Raw genomic sequence first — 16,417 nt, 5'->3', positions numbered from 1 at the left:
ACGTAGGTCCCTTGAAAGATGAGAAGGAGGAACTGGCCAAGCCCTGGAATGACTATTTTGGGTCAAATCTTCAACATTCACAAGTAAGATGAATGGGATGTCATCCATTTTGGAAAGAAAACTGGAAGATCAGTTTATTATTTAATGGTGAAAGATTGCAGCATGCTGTTGTGCAGAGGTACTTGAGAGTACTGTGCTGGATATGGGGACTGGTGGGGAGGTAGGTAAGGCGAAGGGTAATGCCATCCCTGTCATGTCAAGCACCTTTACTCAGTCCTTCTCAACAGTCAGGATCTTCCAGTGACCACACGTTTCAATTCGACTTCCCATAACAGCACGTCTGCATGGCCTCCGCGACTGCCACGATGAGCACAAACTCAGGTGGAGGAGCAACATCTCATATTCCACCTGGGTAGTCTCCAACCTGATGGCATGGATCTCAATTTCTCAAATTTCTGATAATCATTCCCTTTCCTTTTCCCCCCACCTCTTTCTTTACTCATTCACCACTGTGGATACCCTCTCACCCCTTCTGTCCTCCTCCTCTACCCTTATGACCTGCTCATTACCTCCCTCTGGTACCCCACCTCCTTCCCATTATTCTATGATCCACAGTTGTCTTATTTATTTACTACTACTTCAGCCCTTTACCTCTTTCATCTATCACCTCCCAATTTCTCACATCAGAACCCCTCCCTCACCCAACCACCTTTCCCCTCCCCAGTCTCACCTATCATCTGCCAGCATGCCCTCCTTCCCCTCTCCACACCTTCTTATTCTGGCATCTACCCTTTTATTTCCAGTCACAATGAAAAGTGTCTGCCCAAACATTGATTTCCCTTTATTTACCGGCTTTGCTACTTTAGAGATTTATAACCTAAGAAACTTGTATCTCTTACACTTCTATATGTTCTATTCCCCATTTTCAATTCCCTTAGCATATTTACTCTCACCTACTCATAGCATTACCTTGCATTTGTCCAAGCTAAAGTCTATTTAATGCTCAGATTCATCTGACCATTGGTTCTTGCTGTGGAGGAACAGCCATTTAACCTTTTAAATCTGTGCAGGCCCTCTGCATGGATAAAGCAGCTAGATGCACTCCCTGCCCCTTTCTTTCACGTTCTGATCCAGTTTGTTTCAAAAAGCTATGATTGAATCAGCCTCTATCACCCTGTCAGGTATGTGGTAAATGCTTAATACTTCTGAGAAATATTTTTTTTACTTCATTTGCCATGGATCCATTTGATGATCACCTTAAATCTATATCTTCAAATTTTCCAAAGGAAACAATTGCTTTATTCTTTGAGACTTTGTTTGCTTTAAATACTTCTATCTGAACCTTCTCTAAATCATCTCTATTTTTAGGAGAGCAATTCCAGCTTTTTCCAGACTTTGCATTTGAATAAAGTTTCTTGTCCCCACAAATATTTTCCAAACCCCGTAATGGCATTTCCATTTCTTCTTACATCTCATGCATAGCTGATGTTCTGTGTCCAACAGTACCTTCTTTGTTTTTATTCATTATTCCTCTTTTTTGTGAAACCCAGGGTCATTTCTGCCTTTACAACTGCTTTCTCAATTTGTTCTGCCACAATCGAAATCTTCCAATGTGTAAGTCTTTTGTTAGCATTACACCCATGTCTCATAGCCACTCCTTGTTCTTTCTACCAAAATGTTTCAGTTGATCTTATGTCTGATAATTTTCATTATCAACACAGAAAGTGTTCTTATTTGCAGATTTTTAAATCATAGCTCTTATATAAATTATTAATATATGCCACAGAAAGCAAAGGCCGTGGCACCCAGCTGCATTAATGTTGAGGCACTTTGGGGAATTTTTATCAGTAGTGACCCTCAGTATGTTGAGGGGAGCACTTGCAAACTGCAAAATGTAAATTATCCAGGCTTTTTAACTTTCTTTCAAACATTTCGGATGGTGTAGATCAGTGTTGTACAAGTTCAGCATTGGGGCTACGTTTTGATGGATGTTACCTCATAGTAAAAAGACATTGGCTTGAGATCATTGTAGAATTACTGAGAGGAGATTGGTTTCTTTGATGAACTGCTATTGCACCCATCTCTGACATGTTCAAGGACCTGCACTGTCAATACAGGGTGCAAGTGCACGAGCAGTACCACACTTGTGAGGCTTACGGTAGCTACAGTTCTTCAATAAAACCATCATTTGCTGTCAGTTGTTGCAATTTGTAAAATAAAGGAGGGATACAAAAATCTTGGCTTCAATGTTAGAGTACAATAGTGAATCTTAGGTAGTAACATAAGTAGTGAAATAAATGCTGTATAAATACAGTATATAAATTGAGATTAAGAGCTTTCAATTATTAAAGTGCATAAAATCAGGTAACTAGTCAAGAATAACTGTTACAGCCCCATTATTGAGGATAAAGCTAAATGTTGAGTCATAATAAGAGACTACAAAGAAACACAACTATCCGAAAAAAAATGTTGAACAACGATGAAATTTGAATGCAAAACTGAACTTAAGCATAATCCATAACACCAGATCTATAAAATCAGAAGGGTCGATAAAATTATTTCCAGCCTATGTATAGCATCACTTTGTGGCCAGAGCTGAAGCCAAATAAGTTGAAGCAGGCCAGGGATGTTACCTTTTGGTGCAGTTAGCAATTTACCCAATATACTTGTTTTTGAAAAGCTATTTGCTCAAGAATCCATTCAAACACTTCTGCACATTCATACCATAAGGTTAAATCTGCCATGAATCGCTGCAGTCAGGACTTTAGAAAAAAATATCTTTACCCAATGAGAGGAAGGAATGTGCAACTTTCTATAAAGGGGAGACATTGAAGCAAATAGTACAGATGTATTTAAAGGGAGACTAGATAATCATATTAAAGGAAACAAAATACAGGGTAACACTGAAAATATTTCAATGAGGAGTGTTGTGAAGAAGCTTAAATGGAGCAAAAATCTGGTAAAGACTGTTGGACTAAATAGCCTGCTTCTGTGTGGCATATCACATGGTTTCTCAGAATAAGTATCAGGTTTAATGTCACTGGCATGTCATGAAATTTGTTCTCCTTGCAGCAGCAGTACAATGCAATACATATTAATAGAGAAAAAAAATTACAGGAAACATATATTCAGTTAAATTATAGTGCAAAAAGTAGTGAGGTACTGTTCATGGGTTCAATATCCATTCAGAAATTGGATGGCAGAGGGGAAGTGGCTGCTCCTGAATCATTGAGTGTGTGCCTTCAGGCTCCTATATCTCCTCCCCGATGGTAGCAAAGAAAACAAGGCATGATCTGGATGATGGTGGTCCTTAATGATCGATGCCACCTTTTTGAGGCATTGTTCCTTGAAAATGTCCTGGATACTACGGAGGCTAGTGCCCATGATGGAGCGGACTAAGTTTACAACTATCTGCAGCTTATTTCAATCCTTTGCAGTAGCACTGCCCTCCCACCCTCCCACCCCCCCACCCCCACCCCCACCCCATCCCAGATGCTGATGCAGCCAGTTACAATGCTCTCCAGGGTACATCTATAGAAATTTGCAAGGTCTTTTGTGACATAACAAATCTTCTCAAACTCCTAATGAAATATAGCCAGTGTCATACCTTCTTTGCAACTGCATCGAATTGTTGGGCCCAGGATAAATCCTCAGAGATATGTCAACCCAGGAACTTGAAATTGCTCACTCTCTTCACTTCTGATCCCTCTTTGAGCATTGGTGTGTGTTCCCCAGTTGTACCCTTTCTGAAGTCCACCATCAGTTCTTTGGTCTTACTGACTGTTGAATAGCAGCATGCCTGGGCATTAGAAATACTTTGGAATTATTCCAATGTCTGGGCATACTACTATTCTTCAAACCATAATTCCTCATCTTATTGGTTTCAATTTTCCTGATGTCATTTTATTCAATGGAATGTGTGTTTGTTGAAAATTCTGGAACATTTAAATATAAGGTACTTTTTAATCTGTCATATGATTTTGAATCCAGTTTTCCACACTTCCTCCACCAACTTACCAGTTATACATAAGCAGCTGCCTTCATTTAGGACTGTTATTCCAGACTTATTTGTCACTGTCAAATTGAATATAATATTTTTAGGATATCGCAGTCACTCTACCTCAGCAGGTCTTGTAAAATTAGATTTCTAATTAATCCTGTCTCGTTATATCTCACCTAATCAAAAGTAACCTGTTCCTTTGAGGTGTGCATTCTCGGAGACTGTTGTTGGAGAGGTACTTCTGTAAGTTTCTGAAGATGCAGCTGGATGAAAAGCTGACTTCATCCTACTCCTCCCTACCTAATTTATGGCCATCTTTGAGATTACAGAGAGAGAATGATGGATTGACTTTCCAAACCTATTGTGGTTTGTGCCTATGAGAGCTTACATACATACACAAATCAAAAGCCATGGATGAACCAGGAGGTTTATAGTCTGCGGAGAACGGATCTGTGGCATTCACATCCAGCGACCCAGGTCTGTACAAGAAAACCAGCTATGACTTGTAGAGGGCTATTTCAAGAGCTAAGGAACAACTCCAAGTGAGGTTGGAAGCAACATCAGATGCACGTCAACTCTGGCAGGGTATGCAGGTAATTACTTCCTACACAGTGAAACCCAATATCATGAATGGGAGTCATGCTTCACTACCAGACAAGCTGAACACCTTTCATGCTCACTTTGAAAGGGAGAATAAAACTACATCTCCACAGCACCCAGTGACTAGGATCTCTGTCTCGGAGGCTGACGGTGGGCTGTCTTTCAAGAGGATGAATCTTTACAAGGTGACAGGCCCCGGTGGAGTACCTGGTAAGGCTCTGAAAACCTGTCCGTCGTACTGGACCGACTGATGCAAAAACAAAAGTACAACAAATACACTAACACACATAATTCTTTTCAAACCTTTATTCTTTACTCATAACATGCTATGGGAGAAGTTACAGACTGATCTCCCACGAGAGCCAGTCCAGATACTGCCCCCGAATTACACAATTCTCCACAATTTATAACATTGATCAGGTAGCAGGAAATCTTACGACTACAAGTTTAGATAATATTAGAATCATTTCAATCACATGCTAAGATACAATTAGATGTAAAATAATCATTGGTTAGTTAGTTATAATTATTTTAAGCCAAAGCTAGCCCATCAGTTCCTCATTCGGACCCTTCCCCTTTTCTCCAGAACATTCTAGCCCTTACACTATTCTTCCCATATTTAGCTATATCTTGAGATGCTTCTGCAAGATCAGATAGTTCCTTATTTGAACCTTTTCCTGTCTTTAGAGAATAATGACTAGTATGTCACCAGTTGCTGGGTAAAGCTTCTTTTTGACTGTCCAAAACAGTAAGCTGAGGCGCACACAAGGTGATTGATCATAAGTTAATCATTGTTCTTCGTCTATACCCCTATTTACCTATCCCTTCACTCCATCATTCCAACCAACTGGCGGAGGTGTTCAAAGGCATTTTCAATCTCTCACTGTTGCAGTCGGAAGTTCCCACCTGCTTCAAAAGGGCAACAGTTACACCAGTGCTGAAGAAGAGCAGGGCAGGCTGCCTTAACGACTACCATCCAGTAGCACTCGCATCTGTAGAGATGAAGTGCTTTGAGAGGTTATGGTTAGAATTAACTCCCGTCTCAGCAAGGATCTGGACCCACTGCAACTTCCCTATCACCACAATTGATGCAATCTCATTGGCTCTTCCGGTGGCCTTGGATCACTTGAACAATACAAATGCCTATGTCAGGATGCTGTTTATTGACTATGGCTCAGCATTTAACACAATCATTCCTACAACTCTGATCAAAAAGGTCCAGACCCTGACCCGCTATCTCTCGCTGCAAATAACATTTCAACATCGGCACATTTCAAGGATATGTTCTTAACTAACTGCTCTACTCTCTTTACACTGTGTGGCTAGGCACAGCTCAAATGCCATCTATAAATTTGCAGATGATACAACCATTGTTGACAGAATTTCAGATGGTGATGAAAGGGCATACAGGAACGAGATGTACCAGCTGACTCAGTGGTGTCGCAGCAACAAGCTTGCACTCAATGTAAGACCAAGGAACTGATTGTGAACTTTCTAAAGACTAAGACAAGGGGAACACAGACCGGTCCTCATAGAGGGATCAAAAGTGGAAAGAGTGAGCAATTTCGAGTACCTGGGTGTCATTATCTCTGAGGATCTAATCTGCACCCAACATGTTGATGCAGCTACAAAGAAGGCACGACAGTGGCTATATTTCATCAAGAGTTTGAGGAGATTTGGTATGTCATCTAAAACACACACAAATCTCTACAATGTATCATGGAGAGCATTGTAACTGGCTGCATCACCATCTAGTATGGGGGGGGGTGCGGTGTGCAGGATCGAAGTAAGCTGCAGATAGTTGTAGATGTATTCAGCTCCATCTTGGGGACTAGCCTCCATAGTATCCAGGTTATCTTCAAGGAACGATGCCTCAAAAAGACAATGTCCATAATTACGGACCCCTGTTACCCAGCACATGCCCCCTTCTAATTGTTACCATCAGGAAAAAGGTACAGAAGCCTGAAGGCACATATTCTATGATTCAGGAACAACTTCTTCCCTCTGTCATTCAAGTTCAGAATGGACATTGAACCCATGAACTCTTACTTTTTTTATTTCTATTTTTGCACTACTTATTTAACTATATATTATTAAATATACTGTAATTCACAAGTTATTATTCTATTATTACATATTGCATTGTACTGCTGCTGCAAAGTTAACGAATTTCACAACATTTGCTGGTGATATTAAAACTGATACTGATTCTGTTTTTTATTGTTCACTGAACCAGTATACTTTCTGTAGAGAATGCTTTGGAGTGTCAATAGAATATTGAGTATCAAAATAAAGCTAAATAACCCTATCAGATTAATTAATTAAAATCACAACATAAATGTTACAACTAATTCAGCAGAATTATTTTGAACAGATTTACCACTAAACTGCAAGGATACCAAAAGAACATTTAGAATTATAATTAAAAACAGCTCTTGCTTAGCAACAGACACAAAAGGCAACATCTATGGTAAGATCCACTGTTCACTCCTTTCCATAACCTGCTGAGTTCCTCCAGCATTTTGGGTGTTGTTTTGCATTTCCAGCATCTACAGATTTTCTCATGTTTGTCTTGGTCCTCAGAGAAGCACAGCTTCGATTCTGCCAATGACCTCATCATTGCCTTAGTCCAAACAAGAACAAGAGACCCTGTTCAAGGCACCAAGGAGCCCGACTCACTGGAGTCAGTGGGAATTAGGGGGAACCTTCTGCTGGCTGGAATCATACCTAGTAGAGAGGAAGGTGGTTTTGGTGGTTGGATGCCAATCCTCCAATCTTCTGCTGGAGTTCCTTAGGGTAGTGTCGCACATCCAACCATCTTCAGCTGCTTGATCAATGACTTTTCATCAATTGTAAGAGATAAAAGTAGGGATGATTGCACAACGTTCAGCTCCAATCATGATTCCTCCAGTGATGATGTAATTCAGATCCAAATGTAACAAAACATGGATAATGTCCAGCCTTGGTCTAATGTGTGGTGCAAATTCAAGCTACACAGTGGCTACATAGGTCAATAGGGTGATTAAGAAGGTTTGGAAAGCTTGCTTTTATTAGCGGAGGCAGTGAGTTCAAAACTCAAGAGGTTATGCTGCAACTTTACAGAACACTGGTCAGGCCACATTGCATACAGTTCTGGTTGCTCCATATGGGAAGGACGTTGAGGCTTTGGAGAGGGTGCCGGTTTACCAGGGCAGTGCCTGGTTTAGGTGGCATGTGCTATCATGACAGGCTGGAAAAACTTGGGTTGTTTCCTTTGGAGAGCTGGAGACTGAGGGGAGATCTGATAAGAGGTTTATAAGATTATGAAAGGCATAGATGAGTATACAAGGAGTATCTTGTATTGGAGATTCTAAAGAAATATTTAGGTAGGCACATGAATATGAAGAAATGGAGGGATTAGTTTTTTGGGGGGGTGGGGTTTGATTTACTCTTTAGCTGGTTCAGCACAACATAGTGAGCCGAATGGCCTGTTCCTGTGCTGTACTGTTCTATATTCTATAAATGTTACTTACCACCTAGGTACCAGATGATGATAACATCTGATAAGAAAAGAAATCTATCAACTCAATGACATTAACATTACAGAATCCCTACTGTCAATATACTGGGAGATACCACTGGGTAGATTCTGAACTGGAGTAGACATATACACACTGTGGCTGCAAGAACAGGTCACAACCAAAGAATCTTGTGTCCAATAATTTGCCTCTAGCTCCAAGGCTTAAGTCAGGAATGTGATGGAATACCCTGCACTTGCCTGGATGAATGCAGCCTTAACAACACTCAAGAAGATCGACGCCATGGAGGACATAGCAGCCCACTTGATAGACACCCAATGCACAATCTGTCACTCACTCCACTGACATACAATCTAATCTAAGATTTATTAGAATTGCATCCCTTGGCTATAGACAAGAGAATGCTGTATCTTTCTTGTTCTTAAAGTCTGTTGGAGACTTATGTTGCTCAACATTTTATATACAACTCCAAACAAAGACTTCTTAATTTATGGTATGATCACACAATGGCTTTTGATTAAATTATGCTATATTATTGATCCTACAACCAATGTCAGACTGAATAGTCACTTGATAGATTGCATATTTGCTTGCAACTTTAACTAGAACTTTTCTGCAAATGAAGATGGTGCCAGCGAACAAAGTAACCCAATGGCAACATTCTTCAGACAGTTCACAAAATTACTTCTTTTAATTCTTCTTTCAAGTATAATTCTGCTACTAAGTTGCATGTGATTGGAACCTATGATTTATATTTTGATGGTGTGTTTTCAGGCTAATTGAGTGATCTGGCACTTTACTGAGGGCCAAGAAGCCTGGAGAGCGTATTTCTCGCTGATCTCACTGATTAAAGCATCAAGCAAGATTGAAATCAACGAGGATGAGAGTAGAAGGCAAGTGGGTGTTCAGCGCCACCTGCCTGTGTTTGACCAATCTCTCTATCCCTATCACTCGCTGTTGCTGGAGAATGGTGCCAGGGTCTTGGATCTTGGGCACGATTTAATCTATGCAGTTTGTTGACTGGACTGTGTAGTTATACAATTTTGATCAGGGTGGACTGGCTTTTGAGCCTGCAGTCAACAAACAACACATGGCTAAATTGAAATGAACTGAACTAAACATTCCTACACTGTTTGAAAGGCTCTGTGATTTTATGTTTTATATTCTGTGTGTGTTTTTTTTTTGCCATGTGCACAATTTGCTCCTTTTTCTGAGTTGGGTGTTTGATTTTTCTTTGATCAGCTTCCATGGTGTTTCTGTGTTTCATGGCTGTCTGTGTGGAAGACGGATCTCACAGTTGTATACTGGATGTATACTTTGACAACAAATGCACTTTATGAATCTTTGAACTTTGTTGTTTATCCAGAGTAATGCTTTAAAAAGCTAACACCTACTTTGAATCAGCCAATGATATTCTTAGCAGGTCCTGACAGTGCCAACCTAAAATCCATCTGCGTTTGTAAATGAATCAACAATGTTCTCTTGCTGGTCACGATAAATAGGAAGTATAAAGGAATATCTATAGTCTTACATGGAGAACTGATTAGCTCCAAATATGCATCTTAATCCACTCATAGATAGATTGGTAATGGCTAGAATTAATTCCTCCTTGAGCAAGGACCTAAAACCTTTGCAATTTGCCTACCACTACTACAGCAGATGCTATTTCAGCAGAATCAGAATCAGGTTTAATGTCACTGGCATATGTTGTGAAATTTGTTGTTTTTGCAGTAGCAATATAATGCAACACATAATAATAAAAACTGAATTACGTAATACATTCAATTATGTATATATTTAATAGTTAAGTAGTGCAAACAAAGTAATGTGGTAGTGTTCATGGGTTCATCGTCCTTTCAGAAATCTGATGGTAAAGGGTATAAGCTGTTCCTGAATCATTAAGTTTGTCCTTTCAGGCTCTTATTCCTCCTTCCTGTTGGAAGCAATGAGAAGAGGTTATGGCTAGAATTAATTTCTGCTTGAGCAAGGACCAAGAACCTTTGCTATTTGCCTACCACAACTATAGTTAGGCCTACAGTAGGTAAATTTCACAGAATCAAAATCAGTTTTAATATCTCCAGTGAGATTTCTTTTGCACTACTTAATTTTAATTTAACTATTGAATAATATATAGTGATGGGGGTCCTTAATGATGGATGTTGCCTTTTTGAGGCATCACTCCTTGAAGCTGACCTGGATGCTGCTCTGCTTCAGAGCACCTGGACAACAGCAAAACATTCTTCAGGGTTCAATACCATTCTTCGGTATAAATTACTAAGCTTCTAAATATGGGCCTCTACCTCTCTGCAACTGCATCCTCCACTTCCTCATCAGGAAACCATAATCATTGCAGATCGGTAATAGTATCTTCTCTTCACTGACAATCAACTCAGGTTCAACTCAAGGATGTGTGCTTAGCCCATTGCTCTACACCCTCTACACTTGTGATTGCATGGCTAATCAGACCTCAAACACCATCTATAAACTCACAGAAGACACCACTGTTGTAAAATCACAGATAGCCACAAGAAGGCATGCAGGAGTGAGATACTGTGTATCGAGAGGTTGAGTGGTATTGCAGCAACAACTTCACCCTCAATTTCAGCAAGAACAAGGAATTGATTGTGGGCTTCCTGAAGGGGAAGTTGGGAGAACACAGGTCAATCTTCGTTGAAGAGTCAGTAATGGAAAGGGTGATTACCTTTCCACCATTAAGCACATCTTCAAGAAGCAATGCCTCAAAAAGATGTCATCCTTCAGTAAGGACCCTCACCGTCTGGGACATGTCCTCTTCTCATTACTACCATTGTTGAGCAGGTACAGGTGACTGAAGATCAATGCTCAACAATTCAGCAACAGCTGTGTCCCCTCTGCCGTCAGATTCTTAACTGCCCATGAATCTATGAAAACAACCTTGCTAATCTTTTATTTGCACTATTGATTTTATAGTAATTTTACATCCTTATCCAGTATTGCTGCAAAACAACAAATTTCATATCAGAGTGATAATGAACCTGATACTATAGAGCTCTTTTGATTGTGAGTAAAATTCAAATATTATTTATCTTAAACCTTGTAAATAATCTGCTAGTAATAATCATTTGGATATTTTATCAGTAAGTATTTCTTACTTGTATTAAACGTACAGAAAAAATGTTCATATCTTTTTTAACATTCTTGTGCAATCTACTGTCATACCATAGCACTTCACATAATGAAATAGCTCTTAGTGTTGCATAGTCAATACTCACCAGTCTGTTAGCTTATGTCTTCAATTTTGTCCTTAAGAACTGTTCAATTTAATGAATTCAGAAATACGGCAAATATTTTCTTTTCAGCAACTTTTTAAGGGATTTAAGGGACAATAAATTTAAGTAGTCAATAGTGTTACACCTCTGCAATTCTAGCTCCTACCATGACAGTCTGCAGACCTATTTTTAAGTGGAAACCTACCCAGATCCAATCCACCACTACACTCCATACAGATGAATGTGCCGTTACATTTAACAGTATCTCCTTTGATTCAGTTTACTATTCCAAACTAAAACATGTTGCTATGAACAGGTCTTTGTTACACTTGTCTTTTCATGGAATACAAGTAACAGCTTGTTTCTGTCCTACTGTCACTTTTTAAAATAATAATTGTGGACTATTGTTTTTGTTTCCTGTCTACTGAAAAAAAAGCTTTAGAACAAACTTTCAACTGATATTTTATAAACCTACTAATTCCCACAGCTACCTTCCCACCCTGTCTCCTGTAAAAATGCTATTCCCATTTCTCAGTTCCTTCGTCTCTGCCACATCTGTTCCCAGAATGAGGCTTTCCTGTCCAGGACATTAGAGATGTCCTTCTTCACAGAATGGGGTTTCCTTTCCTCCACCATTGATGCTGCTCTCACCTGCAACTCCTCCATTTTCTGGATATCCACGCTCACCCCATCTTCCCACCGCCTTAACAGTGATATAGTTCCTTCCTCTTGTTCTTACCTATCACACCATGAGACTCAGCATCCAACACATCATTCTCCACATCTTCTACCATCTCCAAAGGAATCCTACCACCAAACATAACTTTACATCCCCCCTCCCTCCCCCAACTCTGCTTTCTGCAGAGATCATTCTTTATGTGATTCGCTTGTCTGTTTGTCCATCCCCATTGATCTCCCTCCTATCACTTAACCCTCCAAGGGGCCCAAAGTGCTACATCTGCCTATTCACCTTCTCCCTCATCTCCATTCAGGACCTGAAACAGTCCTTCCAGGTGAGGTAGCACTTCACCTGCAAATCTGCTGTGTTCATCTATTGTATCCGATACCCCGAATATGAACTTCCCTACATTCGTACATCTAACTGTGTCTTAAGTATATTTAATGAGGTAGTCTCTATTACATCCCTGCACAGAGAATTCCACAAATTGGCTATTCTCTGCGAAAAGCAGTTTCTCTTCATTTCCTTCCTAAATATATTCCCCCAAACCTTCAGGCTATTTCCCTTAGATCTAATCTCACATACCAGTGGAAGCAGCTTTGCTGCCTCTGTCTTATGTAACCATTTTGTAATTTTATGTTTCTATAGGAGTCCAGCTCACTCCTCTAAATTCCAGTGAGTTTAGTCTCAGGTGACTCGAAGTCTCAAACTCCTCATCTCCAGAATCAACCTAGTGAACCTCCTCTACACCACTTCCAAAGCCAGTATATCATTCCTCAAGTAAGAACCGCAAGCAGTAATCCAGGAATGACTTTACCAGTCCCTGCATAGTTGCAGCATAACCTCCCTGCTCTTAAATTCAATCCCTCTATCAATGAACACCAACATTCAATTTGCCTTTTTGATTACCTGTTGCACCGGCAGACCAGCCTTTCCTGAATCAGGCACAAGTATTCCCAAGTCCCAAGTACAACAATATGCACTATCTTTCACTATTTAAATAATAATTTCATCTTTTGTTTTCTTTCCAAAGTGCATAACCTCACACTTCAATGCTGTAGACACTTGCCCACTTACTTAACCTATCTATATCTCTCTGCAGGCTCTCCACATCCTTTGCACAATTTGCTTCTCCACTTAGTAAATGGCCTCAGCCACCAGTCTTCTGTTCCTTGACAATGCATTTCCTAAGAACTGTGAATATCAGAATCCCAGTCCATTTGTAACAATACATTTCCTAAAAACTGTGAATACCAGCCCAGACCTGCTGGCGTCTGTGGGATGAATGTAATCAGATGTTAAGTTTGTATGTAGCTTCAAAAGAAAGCATTTTCTATACTTTGTAAATATGGAATTGTCCTTTGTGTCTGTAGCAAATGAATATCGAGCCCCAAGTTGGGCAGCAGACCTTTCCACTGAAAGCGTCCCTATGATATGATGCCTGCTGCTGTACCTTGTTTTGTTGAATAAAGAAGCTGCTTTGTGTCTGCCAGTAAATCTCTCTCTGGTGAGTTTATTCACGCCACAACATTTAGTGTCAGGAGTGGGATACCTTTGTGACCCATCGTGTGGCCAGCGAACCTAGCAGTCTAAGTTGGTGAGTATTTTTCTAAACTAGCACTCACACTTGGATCTATTCGGGTCGGTGGTACACGGGAACATGAGATGTCATGAACGCGGAGAGCGGAACTGGTAGATAAAAAAAAGTAGTGCATGTGTGTTTATGTAAGTGAGGAAACTTTGCGTGTTAACTTGGTGAGATGGAGCCACCAGTTGTGAAAGGTGGTTACCGACCGTTCGAGACGCCAGAGTAGGGGCGTGTATACTCGTTCGGGGAGCTGCATTTTAGTGTACGCGTGTGCAAGTGTGATGCAAAGGAATACAGCAGGCGTCGTGAGTTCAAGTACTCAAAAGTGGCAGATTGTGGAATACATACTCTGCGGTTTTAACTACGTGCTTTTTAACTGGTACCCGTCTTTTATATTTTGCTTAGCGTGGGAATTAGTGTCGGGATATCTCAGGGAGAGGTTTTACCAGATATATCTGCCAGGATGGCACCTCTTGAGGTCAGGCAACGTCAGGTTGAGAACCCTGATGATCCAAGCCAGCCCTTGACAATGATTACAACCATTCATAAACCCTGCACACCTGGGGAGAAACAGAGCATCTTGTCAGAGTTGCCCTCACTTAAAGTCGCCTGTGGGAATTCAGAATTCTGGCGTAAGCTTGAGGAAATGGTTGAACTTCACCAGATGCACCCTAAAGATATGTACGTGTTGGTAAAAGCAAAGTACCCGAGGAATATGTGGGACAGGATGGCCCAGGGGGTGCGGGATGGTACCTGGGCAACTACCGGGAGCGCTAGCAAGGAAGAAAGATATCGCTTTTTTAAGGGGAAAGTGAGGCAGCGACTGGGGGGAGGTGAGGCTAACCAGGGAACGATAATAGCAGTAATTCAAAAAGCTGATGAGACGGCCATGGACTATGCAGAACGTCAATATCGAGCATATGGGGAGTATTCAGGGTTGGATAATCCAGGGAGGGATGACCAAGTCTTCCTGAAAATGCTAAAGGAAGGCCTGAACTCAGCCCACCAGGAAGTTTTAGATTTAGGCATAACAGTGGGGTCGACCTACTCTGCGATAGTTTCGTGGGTAGTGAGATAGACCAAAGAAAGTGCAAGAGAAATCGTAAAGTGGCTATAGTGGATGCAGCTGCTGTGATGTCCCAGAGAGTGTGTTTTGCTTGCCGGCAGCCAGAGCATGAAGCGAAGAATTGCTGGAATAGACGTGGGAGGGTAAAGGAGTTGATATGTTACAGGTGCGGCCTATTGGGACATGGTTGGAGGCGGTGTCCAAAAAAGAGGAAAGAAAAACAGGTGAACATCACAGCAGACACACAATCTCTCACCCCATCGGTGCCCAGTCTGACTGTCGATCAGATCAAAGAGCTAGTAAAGATGGTGCCTAGGTCAGAAAAGGATGTGGCGGTGGTTCCCACTGCCAGCGCTGGTGACCCGCGGATGTACACAACAGCATTGTTAGGGGACGGCAATGCAATATGTTAGTGGACACAGGGGCATCGGTATCGATAACAGACCTACCCTTGCCAACAACAGGACAGGTCATTTACATTAGGGGTGTAGGAGGCAAAACAGTGAAAGCAGAAAGAAGCGAGTTGCAAATACTAGAGATCGGGGCAGTGCAGCTTCCAGTGTATTTATGAATATGTCCAAATATTGAGGGCACTATCCTCGGAATAGAGGTCCTAAGGGAAGCAGGAGCTGTTATAGATTCGGGAAAGGGAGAAATCTCAGATCAGAGAGAGCCAGAGGAAAAGGGGATAGTCCTTCCACAGCCTGGCAACCAAGTCATGGTGAGGCTACTGCCGGAAAGGCCAGGGTTTGCCCCCAGGTGGATAGGACCACAGATGGTACTCTTAACCAATGACATGTGTGTCTGTGTGCAGACTTGGCGAGGCAGCCGGTGGACTCAGGTTAAAGCATACGACTCACTCTCTTGTTGCTCCCACAGACAGAGCGAGGGATCAAGTGTACCCAGTAACCATGTAATTACAGAGAACCTAAGAGAGGAACACCAGCCGGCCATGCTAGACCTGACCACAGCTGATGAAAACATACCCGGAGGAAAGGCAAAGGCAGAAAATGCCGAGAGCGTGGCAGAAGACACTGAGAGCATATTGGAAAACCATGAAAAGCCTGCTAAAGCGTGATGATGATGGTACTCTGTAAAGAAGGCTGGTTGCTGAAGGTAGATGACTAGTTTATAGCATAGAATAGAACAGAAAAATATTGGAAAATAGATGGGGAGGGATTTTTTAAGTTAAAGCAGAGGCAGCAAGTTCCACAACTTCGATGGCATACGCACACGGCATCTGAAAGCAGTCACCCCCAGTCTGAGGAGCTGGGCCCTTTAAGCAGTTGGGCCAGTGATCGACTGGACAGTTTGGAGGCCACCCCAACCCCTTCCTATACGTCGATGAGAGGGCCTGTGGGTGCTCGTGGAAAGAGAGTTTCAGTGACCAGAGAATGAAGGGCTGAAGACAAAGGAATGTGATTACGCTGCAATCGACCTGCAGGGAAAGAGCCGACAGGCACACGAAAGAAGCGGCATTTGTAAAGACTTGTTCAAATTTCCGGAACAGCCTCTCTGCTTAACATTTGGTAGGTAGCGATTAGGGAATGCTAGGGTAGATATAGAGGCACACAAAAATTAGGGGGAAAATTTCGAGGCAGGGCGTTTTTGCTGCCCTATTTTAGTAGATCTTCCTAGGTTGGCCTTTCCTGGTACTTTTGTTCAGGATGGCCAAGAGGACGGACTGTTAGAGTAATTTTTGAGTTTAGGTCATTAAC

This window comes from Mobula birostris, chromosome 3 (genome assembly GCF_030028105.1).
Source record: "Mobula birostris isolate sMobBir1 chromosome 3, sMobBir1.hap1, whole genome shotgun sequence".
NCBI lineage: Eukaryota > Metazoa > Chordata > Chondrichthyes > Myliobatiformes > Myliobatidae > Mobula > Mobula birostris.
The sequence above is the reverse complement of the archived record's forward strand: the minus strand, read 5'-3'. Positions refer to the sequence as shown.